Below are 12,551 nucleotides of genomic sequence, written 5' to 3'. Positions count from 1 at the left end.
ATAAGAGCCTAACAAATAATATTTGGTTATGTACTTGATGAAGAAGATTTCTTGTAGATGCTTTCACTCTATTTTCAGTTGTTATTTGTGCTCATTGATCCATGAGACCAGTTTAATTGCACTAAAAATGAATGTCTATAGATGTAGAATAAAATCTTTTAAATCTATGTAGTGCGCTGCACTGACTTAACTGAGCTTACTGGCTTTCATAGGCTACCTTTAAGGAAGGTTAAAATGGAGATATAATGTGCTGTGTGGCTAGCATCCTTCAGTATTCGCACTTAACCTGTCACTATTACTGAAATCAAGAGCAGCGGCAGTGAATTGATTTGTGGTTAAGAATTCTGTAGACTTCAGGTGTTGATGTGATATCTTATGGATAAATTGGTTTGATTTGCTGCAAATTTATTTCAGTCCCACTTCAAGCAGCAAGAATTAGCAGTGAAAGGAGAGGAAACAGCCTTAGGTTTTACCCAAGAAACATATCAGTTGTAGACTCAGCTTATCTCTGCATCTTAGGTGGCTAAGTGGCAATGTTTTAACTAAAGAGGGAAATGTAGACTTATTTGCAACAAAACAATATTCTGTTGCTTCTTTTCTTTAATGTAATCTATTGTTGGAGCATCAGAATCACCAGTTGTGTTTTCTAAATTAGGAATTCAAGATATTTATTTGTATGCTTGAGAGGCAGAAGGGTAATTGGTGCTTAGGTCAGTACCTTGAATAGCGTCTCAAAATAGCATAGTAGTAGTGTGATTTGATTGTTGCTAATCTTATTTCCTGGTCTAAAACATGTTTGAGATTTTTGGCTGTATTTTTGGCAGTCTACTGAATTGCTGGGAGAAAACAGAGTAATTTAGAACAACTCACATTTCTTCAACTCTGTAAGTGAATTTCTCAGAAGGCTTAATAAAGTCTGTAATTACAGACTAGCTCTGAAATAAGTATCCACAGGACAATGCAGATACTGTTTAAATCTCAGCTATATCACCTTTATGGCAATCACACTTAATGTCAACAAATGAGTGTGGTGTTGAGGAGAGAGTAGATATTGGCAGGATAACACAGCTGCTGCTTCAACTATAAAAGGTCATTGGATTTTCAAGCTTTCAGTTAGCAAACAGCTACTTAAATCAACGGGAACTGATGTTTCAGCCATCCAATCCAAGAACAAACCCTTCTATTAAAAAGTAATCAAATCATTTTTAGAGTTGATTTTTGGCCGTCTCTATAAATATATTATGGTGTTTACTTTTGAAACTGAGACGGAAGCAACTGGCCTGAAACCATTCAGATGATTGGAGAGCTGTAATTTCTTCCTGGGTCTCTTGGCACCCTTTTAATGCTTATACGTTGGGCTGAATGGAAGGAAGGAAACATTGCTTGTTAAACAGTGCTTCTAGTTTCTCATGATTTAGGAACAGGAGTCATCTTCAGCTCTGTAATGTTGTTGTTACTTTTATTTTTTAGTGTGTAATTTTCTTCTGTAGTTCTTTGATTCAGTAACTTACAATAAGGAAAAAAAACAGTATGTTTGCTACTTCAGTTTTCGTGATCTTGTACATAGTAGCCCGGATCCAGAAGTGATGTGAATGTTAATATTGATTACTAGCTAGTTATCTAGGAGAGAAATTCACTTACAAACAATAAATTGAATTTCTCTCTTCATCCATAGCTCTCCAAAAAGTTAGGCATTTAGCAACATCAGATGTCAACATTAATTGACATGACAGTAGCATCTCGACATGACGTGTTATAAAATTTGAGTGAGAGCTGAAATATATTATTGAGTATGGAAAGAGGGGACCAGCTTTGCCTAGAGATGAAGGATATCATCACTGGGAGGCAAGCTTTTAGAAATGACAATGGAGAAGATTTTAGAAATTGTAATTTCATTGTCAGTATTGACTTCCTCTTTATGTGATTGCTGTGAAAACCTAAGGCATCTAATCCTGTGTTAAGTTTTTGTTTCTAAATCAATACTACAAAAGGAGAATTTTTGCTTGTAGAGTTCATTGCATGTCTGACAAATGAAAACTACTAACGAAGAATTTCTAATTTCCGTTTACGTTTCTGTGTATCTAGTTTCAGTTTCATTAATGCTGTTGAGTTTACTCATCCATTTTTCTTCTGGTATAAATTGCCATTCTATGGTTCTTCAGAATGTGTTAAACAGACATTTTTGTCTGATGTTGGTGTGTCTCCTTTCACTAAGAGACATGTTGAACACCTCTCAAAGAAGTAAAAATAAGACTTCTGGACCTGAGAAACTATGATATGAATTGTGGATTCGTGTAAGGAGGATACGGCAGCAAAAGCAGTAGAGCTGAAACTTTCCTTCATTCAGCAAGATTATAGCATGCCTTGAGAAGAGCGAGGTGAACCAAAGTTATCTGTTGTATTTTTCATTTGTGAGTGATCTCCTTGCAATGCAGGTCTTTTGCTTTTTGAAAAAGCTGTATTCTCTCTCAACTGTGTGTGTATTGTGAACTCTGATTTTTTCAGGCAATTTCTTCCTGAAAGTTATCTACATATATATTGCAGATTAAACAAGTGCCTTCTCTGCTTCTAGCAGTAACTTGTTGCTGCTTTTTGGAAATGCAATAGAAAATATGAAACAAGGTGGTGTTTCACCAGTTTGAATTGCTGTAAATTTCTGTCCGTGGCTATTTCTTGTTGATTAAAAGACCATGGTGATGTTAATATTGAGAAGGTATTCATGCAGATGTGGCAAATAGGAGACAATAGCAACTTTGTGTGTAATGTTCACCACAAAAAGATGCTAAGAATGATGAGGATATTTAGATTCCATGACTTTTAATAAAGGTGGAATTTTCCTTTCATTTCAGATTTCAGCAGATTACAGTTCTAATTGTTAAAAATGTTCTCTAACTGTCAGCTCTTGCTCTATAACTGAAGCTGGAGTTTTTCATTTGTACTGTATGAAACTTTGAAGTCTTGTGGGGCAAGCAGAAGTGCTATGTTAAATTATTTCTACTAAAAAAATGTAAGTACTAAAAGAGACATTATCCAGGGAAATTCATATTTGCAGAAAGTGCACGTGTCTCTGCTGTGAACTCCTAGGGGGAGGAGCAGCAGTGGAAATTCGGGCATTGAGTTGAGCAACGGTGGCTTTTGACTCTTCAAAGTGTCACAGATGGCAAGGAAGCTAATTTAACAGTTCCTTGAGAAAATATTTGTGTGTGTTACCAGGCTTTTGACAGATAGGTTTCTGTTGACTTACAAACTCAGGGAAGTTAGCACTGGATCAACAGTGATTTCAGAAGGTTTCAAGGTTTCATGTTACTGATGTGTCTCTGGTTGGGTGGGAGCTTCTGCGATGTGTCCAATGGTGTGCCCACTGAACCAACCATGTTCTTGGAGGAGGGCAGGAGGAAAAGATTTAATTAAATGACGTTATCCCAAATTGCTGCTGATTTGATTATGGAAGAAATTGGAGCGGATCAAATATTTTTTTCTCTACAGACTTGATTAAAAACTAGATGGTCAGTGTACATAGATGCGCATGAGATTCTCTTTTTGGAAAAAGAAAAAGAAAGTGCATAGTGATGATAAAGATCTAATTTCTTAAGCTTTCATTTTTATCTGGATTCATTCAGCTATATGATAAAGAAAGCCTGGATTGAACAAACCTCAGGTGTCTTGAGTACCTTATTGAATGTAGAGAGTGCCTCTTGAGAGAACTGTGAGTGGTTACCTGAATATTTATAGAGATTAAGTAAAAGCCAGTGCGGAACAGAAGGAGGAAGCAAGGAAAAAGCCCAATATAAGTAAGAACAGTAGGATTTATTGGTGTTAACAAAAATTTGAGTCACTTCAGGAGGCATAGAGAGGATTGCATGGTGAGTTATTTGGTACGCATCTCCTTTTGAATCAATACAAGCTACCTACTGAAGATTCCACCTGCAAAACTAAAGTCCTCTTACTTAGAGCAACAGGAGCAGATGGGGGCACACTAGATATCGTACTGCCTTACTAACTCTTGCCATGGACTGGAGCAGATAATGCCCTCCACCTGAGGACGTCCAGAACCTCTTACTTCTCAAACAAATAACCCAGTATCACTCTTCTGAAAATCCTCAGAAGCACAAGTTGGGGTGGGAAATGCAAGGGAAGGAATGATTTTGCACTCAAATCTTGAACTCTCATAATATCAAATTTTGACTGAATGCCTAGCAGAGGGGGAACTCTGATTGCACCTGGGCTACTGTCCACCAAAGTACAAATATATTAAATTATGATAAACACTTTGCAGCTACAGATGACACTAATATCTTCAGGAGAAAATCAATGTGGATGAGCATTATTATTCTAAAATTACTGAAATTTAAAGTAATTCGGCTTCAAAGCATTTGTGTATCTTATTGCACTGTATCAATCAACAGAATATTTAATACTGGGGAGGGCACACTTCATGCTGACAGGGGGAAGCAGAAAAAAGAAGCTTCAAGTTCTTTCAGAGTTAGAACAAGACTATTTATTGCTGATGGTGTTCTAGGAAATGGTAGGAACAACCTATCAGGTTAATTGGTGAAAGCATCTTCCGAATAGACTGATAGACAAGGTTAATAAACCTAGGGCTTGAGAACATGAATAGTGAACTTGGGGGGGGGGGGAGCAAAGATAGGTAGTAATGGAACCTGATGCTGTTTGCAGAAGAAACTTCATACTGCATGGGAGACTCATCGGATTCATCCTTATTTCAGTGTCTGAGAGTAGAAGAGGAACAGTGAAGTCATGCAAAATTCAGATTGGCTGTTAAATTTTTTCTACCCCAAAGTACTCCCTGCTGCAGGCAAACAGAGGGGAGACTCAGCATGACCTGTGCCCACAGCCTGGGCAGTGGTAGAAAGATGGTACTGCTGTGCTTGGCTGAACAGTTCTGTCAGTGCGATCTGGGCCGTGATTCATTCCCAGTACTAAATCTAACATGAACATGGAGGAGACAGAACCATGAACTTGAAATATAGTTTACTTTCATTGTTAAGATGTCATGCATTTATTGTCATTTTTACTTTCCAGTATCTTATCCTAACACATGTATATAGGAAAAAAATTATATAGCTTTTTTTCTTCACAATTCTGCAGTGTTATCGCATTGTATGTTTGACAAAATGTATTGACTAATGATATCCTGTCCTCCCTGCTTTATACTCTACATAGTTTTGTTGTTTTTGTCATCTACAAATGACATCAGGAAAGACTACATGATGATGGCTAGTTAGTAGGAGAAAGACAAAGTGTTGGTTAACTGTGTATGCTGTAATCAGGGCAGCTTGAATATGAGTTGAGCTTGTCACAAAAAAAAAAAACAACAAAAACAAACAAACAAAAACAAAACAAAACAAAAAAAACAAAAAAACAAAAACCAAAACCATATATAAATGTAGTTGTGAGGTTGGCCTAGATCTACTCCTGTTTGAAACCCCAGTAAACTTTTCCTAAGCTACATTAGTCAGGCAATGAGAATTTTCTTCAGGTCCCACCCTACAATTACAACCAAACATAATTTTATAGCAGGTGTTGTTACTGATTTCTTTCTTTAAAGCTAAGCCACCCACTGGGAGTTTGATTTTGTAGGACTGTGAAGATGATTTGAGAGGGGAAACATCAACCTAAAAATAACTTAGAGAAGCTCTTTTATGCCTCAACAAAGTCACAGTTGTAGGTCTGTTATTTCTGGACCTCCAGGGCAGAGAAATAAATGGTAGATGCTTTGGAAAGAGAATGTGTGTATATATGTGCCTCTGTGATTTGAGTGAATATACAATTTATTTTTTTTTTTGTATTTTTGTTGTCTTTGGAATGAATTAGAAGCAGTTATTCAATAACCTGGATTAATCCCTTCTTCAACATTGCTACCTATAACAAATGTAATGTTTGATATGGGTAATGCCCAAAGAACTGCAGTTATTTAAGACTCTTTATTAGGAAAGTTGTTAAATCTTTCTGTTGCAGTTTATATAAGGGAGGCTGTCTATTCTGGCAAGTGAATCATTTTCAGCAGAGCCGCAGGACAAGCAGGATTTTCAGAAAGAAGCTTTTTTATAAGTATAGCAATAGATGGGATTTTTTTCTGCTCGGAACTTGCTCCAGAGTTGATCCAGACTTGGAAACTTGATCAAATCTCTGCTGACTTCATGGTATTTTCATGTGAGAGCAGAACATGTGGTGTGATGAGCGTTCTGCTGCTTGCTGTACCCTAACAAGGCTTAGTGCTTGAGCTGTTGCTGACCTGGCCAGAACTGTATCTTCCCTTGGTCACACACCTGGCTCAGTGTTGTTGGCAGCTGATGGAGGTGGCACTTGGGAATGAAGTGGCCAATTCTGGTGCATGGAAGGCTTCTATCTTTCTTGCTCTTAGGAGGCCACGTTTTAGTTGCTTTCAGATTTCAGAAGTGCACAGAAAAGTTTTTCCCTTGTCTTGCAGTAGAATGACTTGGGAATATGGTCTTTCAGAATGGATTTATGGGTCTTTCAGAGCAAATGCAAGGGGCTGCCTGCAATTCTCTGCTTCAGTTCTGCTGTAAAAACTGGTTGTATGCTGGAAGATAAAGCTGAAATCAGAAATGAAGAAATCCTGCTTGAATTCTGTAGTTCTGGGTCAAAGAGTTAATGCTTGTTTTAAAGCATGACTTTCTGCATTTATTCTTTGAGCTTCCGGTAGCACACATCAGCCTGCTGTATGAAGGGTTTGCAATGAGATGCTACTTGGGAAGAAGCAAAGATGTAAACATTGCTGCTTGCTTCATAAAGAAGCATATTAATCTCGCTCTACCAGGCCTATGTAAACCTTTGCGGTTGGTAAATGATATTACAGTTCTTCAAGCATGTAGAGAGGGGAAAGCAAGTTCCTTCACTTGTGCTGTCAGATATCATTGGCAACATAAAGTTTGTATTCCTACAGCTGCTGACAGTCTGTAGAAGTCATGAATAAAAATAAGTATTTTTAGTCAAATTGTGCTGTCTTGCTCCACTATGCTGTTAGCATAATGTCCTATTTCTGGTTGGAGTACAATAATTTTATTGAATAACTCTGTTTTGAATTTAGTATTTCTTTTTTCTGTCTATATTCTCAAGGCTGTAAATATATTCATGTGGTTGTTTTGACATGCAATAAAAAGCTGTGATAATTCCTGGCTAACATATAAAAATTCATTTGCAATTAGTTCTAATGTTAAATATATATGTATGTGTTTCAATGACTTCATAACGTATTTTTGTCACCACATTACAAAAACTTACAGATTTATAAAAATGAAAATATGATTTGAAGATAAATTCTTTGTGTTATTCAGTGTGTTGATTGGTGCTAGAAAAGGTACATTAAGAAAGGATTCAATTTTGATTTTCTGGAGGTTATAAGTTGAATTACAATATACCATAATAATGTGAATTTCATTCGTATTTCTGTGCATTTATAAAAACCATTGGTGATTATTTGTCCCCATACTTTGCTGACTCTGTGTAATTGCCAGCTGTACACTTTTTCTATGTGTTTTCTATTTCTTAGCTGAAAGAAAATGTCATTTCCCTGTAGACAATGTCCTGTAAATAAAATAAAAACAGAAATGTAAAATGTCAGCAACTGTTTTCTTTTAAAGGAGGCTACTTTTGTTTGCAAGTTTGTATGCAATAGGCAGGGAAAAGGAGTTGCTTTTTTTTCCATATTATTTCCAATAAGAGTGGTATTTCAAGCAGCATCTTTAATTTGCTCTTCTCTGAGGGCTGAATGGGTAATGAATTATTCACGATTCTTAACAGAAATGCTATCAATTCAGTGTGCTTGTAATCCACAGCCATGTCCTGTCCTCAGAGGAATAACACTTTGTTCTGTGAAACCAGTGGGATTTCAGCTGAGGTTCTCTGAGATACACCTGTAGTGTCCTGAGGGGGGGTTACTATCCCTGAGCTACTCACCTTTGTATTGGAGTTCGGACTGGGAGTTCTGCTAGTAAGACAAAGGTGCTGTTCAGCAGCTCTGCTGCCAAATAAACTGTTGTTTAACCGGATCTCTCTCAAAGATAAGCCATCTGACTCTGTGCTGAAGAGGAGGAGGAATGTGCATTGTTCCTCTCTGCAGTGTCACCACCTAAAGAGTTTGCAAACAGCTTACACAAGGGGAAGGCTTACATCTTGTAGAAAGAGCTAGCTATAGGAAATACCATCCTTCAGTTTTTCTTAGTTCATTTTAACCCTGGGGAAAAATCTTGAGGAGGGTGAGATTTGTACACTGGACTCCAGATTCATTCAAAAAGCTATCTTAGATGATGTGTTAGGAAGGTAAATTGTAGTCTTTACTGAGGAGAGATTGGCATTTTGAGGATGCATTTCCTTCTACGCTATAAATAGTTCTGTACTCATGTTATACAAGGGCCATATGCTATTTAAAACAAAAGACAAGTATAATCCTTGTTTGCCTTCCCTGGGTGAGATGGATGTGGTGTTAAGTTACTGTGCTAATAATTTCCTCTGATAAAGTCATGCAAGTTACCTTTAACATCTCACTGGGTATTAAGCTGTAGTGCATTAACTGGCCATATGTTATGGTTTAAATTGTGCAAATTGATGATTGTCATTGGTAAGCTGATATCTGGAAGCTGAATAAATTATAATAGTTAGTTTTGGTGTCTAAGCCTCAAACTAATGTGTATTAGTGTATGATTATTAACGTAACTTCATCTGCTTGCTAATAAACCGGGAATTAAATTAATAAAATTTGGTCTGAAGTAGATAGGTGAGACCTACTTAGTAGGAAGAAATTTTATTCAAGGAAAAGCCAGTATCTTAAAGAGCAAAAGGCAAAGAGTTAGATTACCTTTTTCTTTTTAAATATATGACTACTTAGTTTCATTAAATGACCTGTACTCATCTGTCAGGGGACAGAACCAAATCTCCTTCTTAATGACTCATTATTTTCGATGCATTAATTGTGCGTTTTCTTGTTTATTTCCCTTCTGGGATAAACACTATCAATGTTTTCAAATCCTACTTCAAAGGAAGAAGCTCTGCTAACAAAGAATTTCTGAAAATGTTTAATCTTAAAAGCATGTTCTGGATAAACTTTGTCTAATAAATATAACATTACTGTTAAAGCATTGCAGAATAAGATAAGAGTCAGAAAATCATGTCCTATCTGTTCACTGACCTAGTATTGCTACCTTTAAACCACGAACAGCTGGAAATAGCATGAGAAAATCTATCTTAGTATGTTTCAGAGGGTAGGGAAACAACATTTTTCATAAAACCAGCAATTAGCAAGTAAGGGTTTTAAATGGGGTTGATGGACTGCCCGGCATCCCAGCAGTGCATTAGAATTGGCTAACAGGGAGAAGAACAGAGCAGGCAACGCAGTCACTGTAGAAACAAAGGTAATCTACATATTTATGAGAATAAATAAGGGCAACATTTGGACTGTTTCTTTTTGCTGTCTCTGTTGGTTCTTCCAAGTATAGCAGCATCCTTTATTTAATCCTTCATCTTTTTCTTAATTAGTACTGGTAAACTCATCCTCATCTGTGTTGTCTAGATGTCTTTTTTGTACTTTTTTTTTTTTTAAAGTTCTATTGCCTAATGATCACAACATATTCTGAGAAAGATGGTGTGAATGCCACTAGTAGTGTTTGATTTTAGGCTAATTTTATAGCATGTTTAGGACCATGAAGGTAAGTGCAAATCAGAGTACTGGAATTAGAGAATTGGAGCCAGTCTTTAAATTGTCAGTGTTGATAGGCATGCAATCTTGAGAGTGGATGAGGGTGTGTGTGTGTGTGTGTGTGTGTGTGTGTGTGTGTGTGAGGAATCTGAACAGATACGTGTATCCTCTACTTTTTAAAAGAAATGAAAATCAGACTCTTTTTTTCTTCCCACATCTCAAAACCTTTATATTTCTAGTAGGTCTCCTATCCCAGTGGTCATCTTCTAGATGTGTTTCTTGTTTGTTTTTATCCTGGGTACAGGTGGTAAGTTCATTACAGATGAGAGAGCATTAAAATGCATGTTCGCACATTCTTTAGTTCAGAATTGTTTGGTTTGCTGTTGCACAGGCACAATAATATTCTGAAAGGACTGAGGCATTACAGTCATTTTAAATTGGGTTTTGCAGTTTAATGTATTTCTTGCATAATGATAGATGATTTGTTTTACAATACAAATAAAGTCATTGGAATTAATTAAGGAGGATAAAATTAAACATAAACTTGCTGAGCCCCAGCAGAGTTGTAGTCTAACAATGATTACATCCAACTGTTAAGTACTGTGTAATGAGGCCTTAGACAAAAATTGGTAAATGTTATGAAAAGATAGGTCAAAAGGAGGAATCTCATGACTGGCACGGGCAGAAGTTGAAAATTTTATATGCATCCACTCATGTTCTGCTTTTTAACATTTGTGAAGGAGTAAAAAAAAAAAAAAAAAAAAAGCTACAAGGGGTATGAATGTATCTTGTAATGGTGTCTATGCTGGCACCGTAATTGTGCACAGTGGGAACTGTGCACACCTCGTTTAAGAAGTCTTTACAGAGTAAAGAATGGAGATAAGGGCTTATTCTAAGACATTTAGTAATGATTATAAATTCCTGCCTTTATCTTGAATGCATTTTTGTTACCACTGTAGATCAACAGTAGCTTGAATTTTATCCTAAGTCAAAGCATCATGTAACTTGTATGCAAATCACATGGCATTCCAACTTGTTATATAATTCAACCTTCTAAAATGCATTTTGGTGGAGTTTTTGTCATGATCATATTTATTGGTATTGTTTCGCTACAAGAAAATAATTGTTGAATTATAAGTAGAAATTTTTTTTCTTCTGTTAGTAATAATAAAAACAAAGTTAATTTGGAAAAATAAAAGCTAGGTGTGTACTCCATTTTATTTATAATGGCTGAATAAATAAAAAACAGTTTTTTCTTTAAATTCAAATTTAGTGAAAGCTCCTCAACTAAATTTAGCACATGGATATGGTATTAGGTGAAACGTCTGCTTTATTCAGTCCACATAATCATATGTCTGATTCAGTATGGGTTCACATAGTTCAGGACTTGGCTCAGGACTTATGATGGAGCCTATGTTTAGCTATCATTTAAACTGAAGCATTGGTGTAGAAATGGTGGAGAAATAAAGAAAAGGAATCCTTCAAAAAGATAAAAGGAGCAGATTAATTAAGCAGGAGAACCTTTCTCTATGGCTGGACAATTTTATGATGGTTGAATGAGTTTCTCCTAGTAGAGACCAGTCCAGGAGAAACCAGTTCATGGTTCATACAGTTTTATGCTAGCGAAGCCCTAAATCCAGGTTTTAAAACTAAAACCTAACTACTTCCTATCTACAAGTAGTGCTTGTTAGTGCTTCCTAACTGCAACAAGTTGTTCTTGTGTCTTATTATACTAATGCTTCTCATGCTCGTGCTTTGTTAAAATTCTTCTTAAGAAGAGAGAATCGTATGTAATTCACATGACATATGGTGACTTCCTTTTCTCCCATTTCTTGCTGTGATTCCTTTCTGTTTGCATTCTTATATATTTCTGATGGTCTAGCTGGTGCACTTGAACATCCTTATACTGCTGAACCCTGTCAACAAGCTGCATGTGATTGCAGCATGTGTTCCTGGCGTTTTACTGAGCATGTTTTGATGTCTGTCTTCCTCCGGCAGTAAATGCAACCATTTGATGGATCAGTAGTTGAAATCTATGACCTTAGTGGTCTTTTCCAACTTCAGTAATGCTATGATTCTCAAGCAGGCGTGGCTCCCCAAAATCAATATTTGGCAACCAGAGCTAATGCAGGACCAATCTCTGTTTCTTAACCATGTCCTTGAGCCATCTATTTTCTGATGACTTTTGAAGAAAAGTGCTGTGTCTATTGTGACAAGTATTCGATCAAAGGCTGACTTTTAAAATGTGGAAACTTGAATTAGCAATCTGCTGCGTGATGCTTTCACCTACCAAGAGGTGTTTTGTCATGGACTGTAAATCTGACCATGGACTTTACCATCATGATTATGTCATATAAGTGCAGCTGGAAGAATGTTTGGCAGTAAACCAACCTGAATGTTTTATGACAGTGGTGCTTATACAGCAGTTTTGGATCACTCATCCTTTCAGGTTTTGATCCACTATGAAAAGAAATGACAAAATTTATGCACTTGATCATGCTGCTGATAGATTCCTCGAAGTGCTTTGAAGAGATCTTAAAGCTCCATTTTCAGTTTACTAATGTGATAAAGTCTTTTTAAAGAGAATAAATGTTTTTGTGGGGAGTTGTGGTCCTTCCAGGAGAAGTGTTTGGCTTTACAAAACCACGAGGCAAACAAACTCTCCTCCATCAAACAATAGAGCTTTTCAGATAATTGTATCATTAATTCTGAAGGAAGTTTGTTGAAGAAACTGAGAGATTCCATGGATTGTTGCATTTTCAGGGAAAATTCTGGAAGTTGGAAAAGTTCTAATAGAAGAAAAATTAAATTGTGATCATGAAAGACAACAGCAAAAAAAAAAAAAAAAAAAAAAAAAAAAAAAAAAAAAAAACAA

At 36.4% G+C, this 12,551-nt stretch overlaps 1 protein-coding gene and 1 long non-coding RNA gene across 3 annotated transcripts in view; one reads left to right on the top strand and one right to left on the bottom strand.

Moving 5' to 3' along the window:
* The window catches only part of SORCS2 (sortilin related VPS10 domain containing receptor 2), a 510,780-nt gene that overhangs the window by 338,261 nt on the left and 159,968 nt on the right, over positions 1-12,551 (top strand). The window lies entirely within an intron of this gene.
* The window catches only part of LOC122157132, a 26,247-nt gene continuing 19,597 nt past the window's right edge, over positions 5,902-12,551 (bottom strand). Inside the window, exons 3-4 of one of the 2 annotated variants that reach the window (XR_006167772.1) lie at positions 7,942-8,113; positions 5,902-6,578 (exon numbers count right to left, since the gene is read on the bottom strand). This is a non-coding gene — a long non-coding RNA (uncharacterized LOC122157132). Of the gene's footprint in view, positions 6,579-7,474; positions 7,570-7,941; positions 8,114-12,551 lie in introns of those variants that run through there. The other variant, XR_006167773.1, reaches the window with a different exon arrangement.

The sequence above is a fragment of the Centrocercus urophasianus genome, unplaced genomic scaffold, assembly GCF_019232065.1.
Source record: "Centrocercus urophasianus isolate 14NV4802_14NV808 unplaced genomic scaffold, USGS_Curo_1.0 seq_13, whole genome shotgun sequence".
Lineage (NCBI taxonomy): Eukaryota > Metazoa > Chordata > Aves > Galliformes > Phasianidae > Centrocercus > Centrocercus urophasianus.
This window is presented reverse-complemented; position numbering and strand designations above follow the sequence as displayed.